Here is a 12,026-nt window from a genome sequence, read left to right as displayed (position 1 = left end):
TATATATATACATAAATACATAAAAACAATTAGATTGTTTTTGAGTTGTTAAATGTTGTTGAGTTGGTTTTGACTCATAGGAACTCTGTATAGGGTTTCCAATGAGTGATTGGTGGGTTTGAACCACCCACCTTTGTGGTTCTTATCCCACAGCGTCACATCAGGACTGCACATTATATATAGTGGTGGTGGTTGTATAGCACTGAGTAGGTTCTGACTCATAGTGACCTTGAATAGATTTTCCAAGGTTGTAAATCTTAATAGGAGCAGACAGCCTCACTGTTCTCCTATGGAGCTACTAGTAGATTTGAGCTACTAACTTCACAGTTAGCAGTCCAGTTCATAAAGCACTAGGCTACCAGGGATCCTTACAATTATGAACATATGTGTATATATATATTGCATGTTTAAATTATTTAAAAACAATTTTATATATGTATAATTATTATATACATACATACGTTTTTACACTATTTAAAAATATTTTATACACACACACTCATAGTGTCCTAATGTGCATAATTTAGAATTGTTGCACCGAGTTTTTAAGGCTGTGACCTTTTGGAAGCAGATTGTCATGCCGAACTTGTAAAAGCGTCTGGGTGGACTCAAACTGCCAACTTCAACTTTTTGACTACTAACATCTTAACCGCTTGTGCCACCCAAGGACTACTATATAAAATAGACTATAGATCATAACATATACTATATGATAAATTATGTTTTACATATAATATATGGTATGATGCTATAAAATGTATTCCTACATATTATATATGGTTTGAATAATATGATTTACAACTTCATAAATCATTAAACATGATGTGGCCTCTTTTTAAAACTACACAATGATTTCTTAATTCTTCAGGCTGAACGTTTTGGGTTAGTTATGCTCTGTTCGCCAATGTCCACAAAATGATTTTGTTGACGAATCAATAAAAACAATCTAACTAAGGTTGTGTGGTTCACATTTCACATCAAAGACAGTGAATTTAGTTGGGACCAAAACTATCCTGCAGAGGAGACAAGGTTATTCATGGTCAATTTCCCACGGTGACCCTTCATAGCCTGAGACATTTCCTGCAAAATATGAATTGTCCATTTTTCTTTGTTAGCAACCAATTGAAATTCAGATGGGAGAAAATGAAACTTACAATTTCCTGACTTCATGTAGTTTTCTCACCAGAAACTATTGAGACACACTTAGATGTTACCTTCTGTTCTCCTTGTAGCACGCCGCCAGGGTGAGGTTATAATTGATGCTGACTCTCAACCTGACTGTGACATACTGTCCGCTGCAGAGTTTAGCTCACAGTGTTTAGCCATTTATTATAAATTCATACAAAGATGCACTAAAAGGTCTCCTTGATATCTTATTATGCTATTAAATTTCAAGGCCTGTACAATCCCTGACAATTTTGGGTGATGTTGACACTTTATAAAGTCTCTAAGATCTCTTTAAAATGCACAGCTTATAAGTGAGATATGTTTTATTTATTCCATCAAATATATAAAAACTATTTCAAATTCATACTTTATGTGTTACTTTCTGGAGGAAAGTGTTTTTATATATTCTAATCCATGCTAGGTACTGGTTGGTCACTAACAGTTGAATAGGATAAGCTCCCTACTTGAAAGGATATCTAGTGTACTTTGAAGCTGAGAAACCTATTCAACAATTACATTCTATATGTGGGAACTAGGTGGTATCAGTTACTCTACTCACAAAGAAATGTGATATAAATCATGAGATGAATCTTGAACAGAGTTTTGAAGGATGAACAGAATTAATTATATGAAGAAGGAATTATTTCCATATATGAGGAGGTGGGCAGAGGTGAGAATTCAGAACATTGAAGGAGGAAGACTGCTTTCACTCACTGAGTCAGAAGGTAAAAAAGGATGATTGATTATTGTTGGAGAAAGAAACATTTCAAAAGATAAGGAACTTGAGGAAAAGAATATTCCTTTGCAGTTAACCAATACGGTAACTGGAGAACTGGAGATCTGGAAAAAGAATTCACAGGCATGGTAACCATTTGTTAAAAACTATTGTGGTCAGAGACCTGAATGTTTTGATATAAAAAAAAATGTTGTACAGTTGATTCTGACTCATTTTGACTTCGTAGGATAGAGTAGAACTAGCCAATAGTGTTTCCAAGGCTAAGATTTTTATGGAAGTAGGCTGACACAAAGTTCTTCTATGGAACAGCTGATAGGTTTCAACCATTGACATTTCTGCTAGCAGACAAGCATTCAACCTTTGTAATATCAAGGCTCTTTGTAAGTTTTTATAGTAGATGGAACAGTAGTTATATTCCCATCATACACTAAAATAACTATATTTGAAAATCAGCAAACGCAGTTGTTGATTTTTTTAACATGGCACAAATAAATAAAATAATTCTAAAAATATCAACAGATATTAGACCTGTTAGGAGCAGTGGCATTTTAGTGAGACAGAATCCTTGCCTTCCATGAAGGAGAAATGGTTTCCATTCTTTGCTAATAAACCACATATGCAGTCACCAGCCATCTGCCAGTGCAGACTTACTTGTTGCTATAATGTGGAATCTTGTGTGGCTCTGTAGGATAAGCACTCAACCACAAGGTTGGTTTAAACCACAAGGCTGTAAGTTCCAACTCATCAGTCACTCCTCGGAAACCCTATACAGGGTTGCGATGTGTCAGAACCAACAACAACATAATGGGGAACAGGTTTCAGAAGAATTTTAACAACAACATAATGGGGAACAGGTTTCAGAAGATCCTCTGGAATGACAGACTAGTAATTAAAGCCTTAAAACCTACTTCCAAAAACCAAGCAATGAAAATGCTATAAATCACAATTGTCTCAAACCATTTTGTGTGATGTTGTCATGAGTCAGGGGCCAATTGGATGGGAGCTAACAATGACAGGGAACTGCCAGAAATTCAAGCTGGATTCAAAAATTGCCATTGAGGATATCATATAGATCATGGATGAACACAGAATACCAGAAAGACATTGACTTGTGCTTTATTGATTATGTAAACGCATTGGACTCTGTGGATCATAACAAACTATGTATAACACTGTAAAGAATGAGATTCCAGAAGACTTTCTTGTGCTCATGTGGACTCTATACCTAGACCAAGAGGCAGTCATTTGAGCAAAACAAGGGGATACCGAATGGTTTAAAATCAGCAAAGTTGTGCATACTGGTTGCATTCTTTCTCCATATTTATTTAGTAATTATTAAGTCGGTTGGTAATGTAGGACAAACACTGGATCATGATGTCAGTTTGAACCACAAGGTCAGGCTTGCTATGAGTTAAAACCAACCTGAAGGCACTTAACAACTACAATAATACTGAGCAAATGATTCAAGAAGCTGGATTATATGAAAAGACCTTGGCACCAGAATTGGAGGAAGACTCATTAGCAACCTGTTATATGTAGATGATACCACCTTTCTGGCTGGAAGTGAAAAGAACTTAAAATACTTACTAATTAAGATAAAAAAATTATAACCATCATTATGGATTACACCTCATTGTAAAGAATAGAAAAATTCTCACCAACAAATAAATAAGATCAAGAAACAGGGAGAAAAGATTGAAGTTGTGAAAGATTTCATTTTACTTGGATCCACTATTGACTTTCATCCAAGCAGCAGTCAAGAAATCAAATGTATTGCATTGAGTAAATCTGCTGCAAAAGGCCTCTTTCAAATGGCAGAGTTAAGATGCCAATTTGAGGACTAAGGTGCACATGACACAAGCCTTATTATTTTTCAATTGCCTTATATGCTCGTGGAAGTTGGACAATTAATAAGGAAGCCTTCAGAAGAATCAATGCATTTGGATTATGGTGCTGGAGAAGAAAAATAAAAGTTTCATGGATTTCCAGAAGAACAAAGAAATCTGTCTTGGAAAAAGTATAACCAGGATGTTCCTTAGAAGCTGTTGTTGTTGTTATTGTTGTGTGCTGTGGAGTCGGTTCTGATTCACAGTGTCCCTGTACAGGGTTTCTGAGGCTGTAAATCTTTACGGGAACAGAATGCCTCGTCTTTCTCCCATGGAACAGCTGGTAGTTTCAAAATGCTGACCTTGTAGTTCACAGCCCAAACTGTAACCACTACGCTACGAGAGCTCCTTAAAATCTAGGATAGAGAAACTCTCTACTACTTTAGAAAAATTGTTTGGAGGGACCAGTTCCTGAGAAGCATATCATGATTGGAAAAGTGGAAGGTCAGTGAAAAAGATGAACACCACTAACACGATGTATTGATAGCAGCAGAAATAATGAACAAAATAACAAATGTGAGGCTGGCCCAGGACTGGGCAGTGTTTCATTCTGTTGTTCTACGATGTACTATGAAGCGAAGTCTGTAAGTTAGGTTGTGACATGAAGGTACATAATGGTTCTGGGATGGTGCTGTTGGATACGTATTTGACTTTAAAGTTGGTTTAAACCAACTCCACAGCACTTTACAATGTCAACAACATACACTAAATATAGGAGAGATATCTTGTTTTACTTTTTTGTTTTTTCTTGTTTTCTTTCTTTAAGGTAGAATTATCAACCAAGTAACACATAGTCCTCTATCCTCAACTGAATAAACTGAAAATAATTCAGAATTCCTAGAAAGTGTTTTTTGGAGTCCCAGTGTGGTGCTGTAGGATAAGCACTGGACAGCAAGATCGGTTAGAGCTTCAAGGTTGGTGGTTCAAACTCACCAGCAGCTCCTTGGAAACCCTATGCAGTGTTGCTATGAGTCTGAGTCAGTAGTGACTTTATAGCACTTATCAATAACAATAGTGTTTTGTAAATCCAAGTGATTTTGATGTATCTAGCACCATAGTACCTATCACTCAGTGGAAGGTAACAGGCTTGAGCGGCTTTTGTATGCAAGAATAAAACAAGCCCATTTAATATGTAGTAAACTGTAAAGTTTACTTCTGGTGTGGCCCTGTGGGTTAGTGTGCTAGACTGCAAAGCTGTTTGAATTACAAGGTCGGCGGTTCAAGTTCACCAGCTGCTCCTTGGAAACCCTATACGGGGTCGCTATGGGTCAGAATCAACTCAACAGCGCTTAACAACAACAAAACTGCAAAAGCACAAATATTACAAATATTATTCCTCTTGGGATGGTAGACTCAGTGTCCTTTAAGTCACAGATGATTTAGGGCTAGGCATTATGGATGATTTAGAGCTAGGCATTACCAACAATGGTACAATTTAAATAAAAATCATTTGTGAGCACATTCAAACATGTTGTCAATCTGCTAATTTACCTGCATCAAATTTATTTAGAGAAAAACAACAACAAAACAACAACCCATCAATGTTCTCATGAACTGTATTTTGTAATCTTCTTATGTCATTTTCTGAAGGCAACAAAAAATAATCACATTGAAACAATGCTCTGACCTGTATAATCACATTGAAAATATTTTATATGGAAAAAGCCATTAGGAGATACTGTGACCAAGGTAAAAACAGCTTTTGTGTGTTTTAGATAATAGTAACTCAGTGGGACCCCAAGATTAAAGTATTATTAAATCTACTTGTCATTCAACAACTCTTGCTTCTCCACAGAGTAACTCTTTGACTCTGGGTTTCAAAAATGTCTGTTCTCAACCCACAACCCGATACTACCGTTGTCTGCTAATTCCTGAGCCTTGCAATTTATATTAGGCTGTGTGAGATACCAAATGCACCTATTATAAATATACCAAAATCAATGGTATTGACAAAATTACTAACACTGCTGCAACAATTTCTAACATGCCAAGGTATTGATGAGGCACTTTTTGAAGCAGAAACCAAGAGCTAAATAGCTTAGCTTATTCATTTTCATCTCTGGTCTCATGCTGCCTTTTATCAGCTCCATGAATAATAGCCATCTCTGCTTCTTGTTATACAAAAACACAAAACCCATTCAGTATGTCTTTTCAGAAAAGCTCTGTGGTTCAGGAAGCTTTCTTTTTGCTTGGATTTTTTCCCTCCTACCCACATGAAGTTTCCCTCTAGAGGGCTAACATCTGGAAAGAACATATTCCTTAAAATAAAATTTAAAAAATTAACATGAAAATAACAAAACACCATTAAAGCTAGTTTAGGAAATGAATTGCCCACTTGACTATAAATTCTCTACTCTTGAGAAAGCAGGCATCATCATTTTTTTCTTTTTGTTATTTTTTCATATCAACAAAAACTTTAATATCTCCATTCCTCTCAGTGTTCTTTCCTTCTAACTTTTACCTGTCCTTCCCATACCCCAGGTCACATAGTTGTTTTATGGTGAAAATGAAACTCAAATCAAGTTCAAATTAGCTCCCAATTTAATTTTTTTTCCTGAATTTTCATTGTATAGTGATACAGTTGAAATTACAGCAAAACTGATAACTTGTTTGCCATTTTTCCAAATGAAAGAATTACCTTATCATATCATGCAAATTCACCCTATTCATCAAACCTGTCAAGAGGGATCCATATAGAACACTAAGAAGGTCCAGTGCAGTATCTCTATTTGTCTATAGTATCAGAAAACTCCTTTGGTAGCATAGTGGTTATGAATCGGGCTGCGAACCGCAAGGTCAGCAGTTCGAAACTACTAGCTGCTCCGCGGGATAAAGAGGAGGCTTTCTGCTCCTGTAAAGATCTACGGCCTTGGAAACCCTGTACAGGGTCACTGTGAGTTGGAACCGACTCCACGGCACATAACAACAACAACAACAACAACAACATCAGAAAACTAAAAGGACCTCTTGTAGTGTAGTGGTTATGAACTGGGCGGTGAACTAAAAGGTCAGCAGTTTGAAACTACCAGCTATTCTGCAAGAGAAAGATGAGGTTTTCTGCTCCCATAAAGATTTACAGCCTTGGAAACCCTGTACAGGGTCACTATGAGTCAGAACTGACTCCACGGCCCATAACTACCACCACCACCAGAAAACTCAAGGACACCTCATGGCATATGGACTAAGTATTGGGTAGCCAACCACAAGGTTGCCAGTTCAAAGTACCAGGCTCACCTACGGAGAAAGCTGTGAGAGTCTGCTTCTGTAAAGATTTACACCCTCAGAAACTTCCTAGAGCAATTCTATTCTGTCGTACAGGATCACTAGGAGTCTGAATCGACTCAATGGCAGAGGGGTTTTGGTTTTATCAGAAAACTCTACTGACCAATGATAGATGTGAAAATGTGTTTACCCTACACTAATGATTGCATCAAAAAAGGCTTTCTAACCCCTGTAGTACTCAAGGACCATCCAGAAAAGTACCAGAGTACTTCAAAAAGTTCTGGAAAAATGACATTAAAGATAATGGAATTTTTTCCACAAACTTTTTTGAAGTCTGTTTCATAAAGCGCTGCTAGTTCTATAGGCTACACACTGAGTTGCTAACTGCCTGGTCAGCAGTTCAGACTCACCAGCCGCTCCACATGAGCAAGGTGAGACTGTCTGCTTCTGCAAGGATTTCCAGCCTTGGAATCCCTGCATGGACTCACCATGGGTCAGAATTAGCTTGATGGCAATGGTCTGCTTGGGGTTTTTTTTGGCTGATGTTGTTGTTGCTGTTAAGTACCGTGGAGTCGGTTCCAACTCATAGTGACCCTGCACAGGGTTTCCAAGGCTGTAAACCTTTAGGGAAGCAGAAAGCCTCATCATTCTCCTGCAGAACGTCTGGTAGTTTTGAACTGCTGACCTTGATGTTAGCAGCCTGATTCATAACCAATACGCTACCAGAGCTCCTTAGAACCCAAGTAATAGCATAGTACTAATTCAGTAATGTTGAGTCATTGCTGTTGTTAAGTGCTAGTGAGTTGGTTCGCACTTACAGTGACCCTGTATAGGGTTTCCAAAGAGTGGCTGGTAGGTTTGAACTTTGCAGTTAGTCTAGCACAGTAACCTACAGCGCCACAGCAGGACTCCATGTTATGCTGTACATGCAGCTGAAACTCTCAAAGGCTTTGCCTAGAAGCAGCACACTGTGCCTTTCTGACATGTTAAAGTAGCTGTTGCTGTTGTTGATGTCAACTGCTGTTGAGTTGGTTCCAACTCAGAGCAAGCATGTATAGGGTTTCTGAGCAGCAACTGGTGGGTTTGAACTGCTGACTTTGTAGTTTGAAGTCTAGTGCTGATCCTACTGAGCCACACCAGGAGCTAGATCACTTGTCTAAATTATCCTATGAGATCCTCACAATAAATCTACAGTGAATATCATCATAGCTGACCAACACAGAAGGAGGATAAGGCTCAGAAATCTTAAGTGAACTTGTCCAATCACAAAGCTGGAAAATGGCAGACCTAATTTCATATTAAGATTTTTCTGCCAATATAGTCTGTGCTTTTAACTATAATGTTATGTATACCAGTCCTCAGGGACACCATATGTGAGATGACTGAACCCCAACTTACAACCTTATGGTGAGTTAAGTACCTTAGAGTTAGTTCGGGGTCCATAGCAACCCTGTATAAGGTTTCTGAGAAGCAACTGGTGAGCTTGAATCACCAACCTTGCCATTCAAACTGACTTTGCAGTGCAGTGCATTAGCCCACAGTACCACACCAGCACTATGGTGAGTCATAGAACTCAAATAAGCCCATAGAAATAATTCAATAATGGTAATGGATATACTGAAAAATCTGAACATTACAGAAGGTGTTGAGGCTCAAAGATAAAGGACTATAGAAAGTACCTTTAGCCCAAGGGCTGGAAAACACAAAGGGTAGATTATTACCAGAACCTAAGTTTTGAAACCATCATTTGAGAGCTGTTAAGAGAGAAGGGGGCATTCAGCAAATGATGCACTAGAAGTAGGGAGAGAGTGAGAAATATCCTTCTGCCCTCAGTCTGGAGTCCTGGTATGGCCCTATAGGATAAGCACTGGACAGAAAATCCATTTTAATTGCAAGGTGGCAGTTCAAACCTACCAACCACTCCTTGGAAACCCTATACAGGGTTGCTCTGAATTAGAACCAACTCAAGGCACTTAACAACAACAGCCCTCAGTCTGCTCTTCCTGCCTTTCCTAGTTGAAGCTTGCTGTTAGGATTAAGGGAGCATAGGAAGGGAAATGGATTGAGAGCAAACAGGCAAGTGATTTCCACAAACTCCAATGCACCCTCCATTCTTATTCAGAAACCATTGTACTTTAAATTATTTGAAACAAATAAAAATAATTATAGTTGTCAATAATATCAAAAAGAATAGAGGTCTTACTGATTCAAAAAATTATCATAAGAGTCAATGTAACTCTTCCATTAGCATTTTCATTCAAGGACATAGTAAGCAAATTCATTTTAATGAATCCATCATCAAATTAATGTGAGTGAAGGGGTCAAAAGACTTCATTCATTCTGCTATATCTACTGACACATTAGGACGTATTGAAGAAAACTTTTACTTTAGCTCTTCCTTAGGTAAACTCTAGATAATTCTTTTTTTGTTTCTGCCAATGCTTATTCAACAATTAATGCAAAATGAGTAAAGTGTATTTATTACATTATTGCATTGAGATTTATGTCTTATTATCTCCATATAATTAAATTTTATTATGTACTATTGTGTTCATTCTCTGCTATTCATAAGGTTTTCAGCAGTCACTGGAGAAGGATATCATGTTTGGTAAGGTGGAGGGTCAGAGAAAAAGAGGAAGACCCCAGTGAGATAGAGTGGCCAAGTGGCAGCATCAATGGGCTCAAGTGTAGCAACAACTGTGAGGTTGGCTCAGGACTGGGCAGTGTTTTGTTTTGTTGTGTATAGGGTCGCTATGAGTCAGTACCAACTTGATGGCCCCTAACAACAACAACAATTGTGTTCATCATTTTTACTTGAATATTTTCTTCCTGTTATCAATGAATAACATGTCTGTTAGTTCTAATATCACCTGATCCAGTGCTGTACATATAGTAGTATATTTTATGAAATATACCTCATATTTATTACAGAAACACATCAAAAAGCTCAGACTGTACAGAATGACATACTGAGGCAGAGAGAAAAGGGGGTCCAGAAATCAGGATTTGACATGAGCATTAACACCCAGAAGTATGTTGAGGCTTATACCTCTCCTTGCTTGAGCAACTGTCAAGATGTTTAAGACATGCCCTGGGCACAGAGCTGAGTAGCCACATCCTGGGGCATATGTGGCCATTAAGAAAGATCATGCAGGACATTTTCATATTTTACTACTTTTCTGATAGTTTTACAGGGAGGGATTGGTTTATCGAGTACCCTAGGCATAATGTTAAAGGACTGATCTCCTGGGGTAGAAGAGAACTTCAGTGCTAGGAAGGGATTTACACTGGAGTCCATGCTCGACATCCCAGAATAAGTTTTGTCTGCCACTACCAATGGAGTCCTGAGGGTTAATGTGCCAGACTGCAAAGCCATTTAAACTACAATGTCAGTGGTTCAAGCTCACCAGATTCTCAATGGAAACCCTATACAGGGTCGCTATGGGTCAGAATTGACTGTAAGGCACTTTACAGTAACAACAAACCAATGGAATTCATCTTGAAGAAATGTTGGTCATTCACCCAATTAGCATGTTGTTGTTGTTAGGTGCCATCGAATCAGTATCAACTCATAGCGACCCCTATGTACAATAGAACAAAATGCTTCCTGGTCCTGGGCCAAACTCACAATTGTTGCCATGCTTGAGCCCATTGATGCTGCCACTTTGCTAGTCTGTCTCACTGGGGGTCCTCCTCTTTTTTTCTGACCCTCTACCTTATCATACACCATGTCCTTCTCCAGTGACTAGTCCCTCCTTACAATATTTCCGAAGTATGAGAGATGAAATTTGGTCATCCTGGCCTCCAAGGAGCACTCTGGCTGCACTTTTTCCAACACAGATCTGTTTGTTCTTTTGGCTTTCAATATTGTCCTCCAACACCATAACTCAAATGAATCAATTCTTTTACAGTCTTTCTTATTCACTGTCCAGTTTTTCATGCATATGAGGTTATAGGAAATACCAATGGCTTGGTCAGGCACACCTTAGTTCTCAAGCAGACATCTTTGCTCTTTTACCATGTTGTTGTTAAGTACCGTGGAGTCAGTTCCGGCTCATAGTGACACTGCACAGGGTTTCTGAGGCTGTAAATCTTGATGGGAGCAGAAAGCCTCATCTTTCTCCTTCAGAATGGCTGGTAGTTTTGAACTGCGAACCTTAAGATTAGCAGCCCAATTCGTAACCAATACACCACCAGAGATTTTAGCACGCATCTTCCTAAAAAGGCAACCTCCCCTAAATCCTCACACACCCCTATGAATAAACATGTTATATTTACTCACCTTGTTGTTATTATTGTGAGGTACGAATGAGTTGGTGCTGACTTATACAGACCTTATGCACAGCAGAACAAAACACTGCCCAATTCTGGGCCAACCTCACTATTGTTGCCATGCTTGAGCCCATTGGCCAATCCATCTCGCTGGGGGGTCTTCCTCTTTTTCTCTGACCCTATATCTTACCAAACATGATATCTTTCTCTAGTGACTGGTCCATCTGACAATATGTTCTAAGTATGAAAGACGAAGTTTGGCCATCTTGGCCTCCAAGGAGCACTCTGGCTGCACTTCTTGCAACTCAGATCTGTTGGTTCTATGGGCAGGACATGGCACGTTCAATATTCTCCTCCAATACCATAACTCAAAAGCATCAATTCTTCTATGGTTTTCCTTATTTACTGGCCAACTTTCACATGCATATGATGTTATTGATAATACCATGGCTTGGGTCAGGCACACTTTAGTCCTCAAGCTGACATCTTTGCTAAAAGGTCTTGTGTAGCAGATTTGCCTAATGCAATACATCATTTAATTTCTTTTTTTTTCTTAAATGTTTTATTGTGAATTAGGTGATAGTTTACATGGGAGAACATTAGTTTTACATACATTCTATCGTATATCATCTCATTGCCATGGTTACAAATCCCTCCATGCAATCCTTCCCCTGTACCCCCCAGGTCTTCAGCACACAGTCACTCTCTCTCTCTCTGGATCTAAAGTCTCCAGCTGCTCCATC

This window comes from Chrysochloris asiatica, unplaced genomic scaffold (assembly GCF_000296735.1).
Source record: "Chrysochloris asiatica unplaced genomic scaffold, ChrAsi1.0 scaffold00253, whole genome shotgun sequence".
NCBI lineage: Eukaryota > Metazoa > Chordata > Mammalia > Afrosoricida > Chrysochloridae > Chrysochloris > Chrysochloris asiatica.
The sequence above is the reverse complement of the archived record's forward strand: the minus strand, read 5'-3'. Positions refer to the sequence as shown.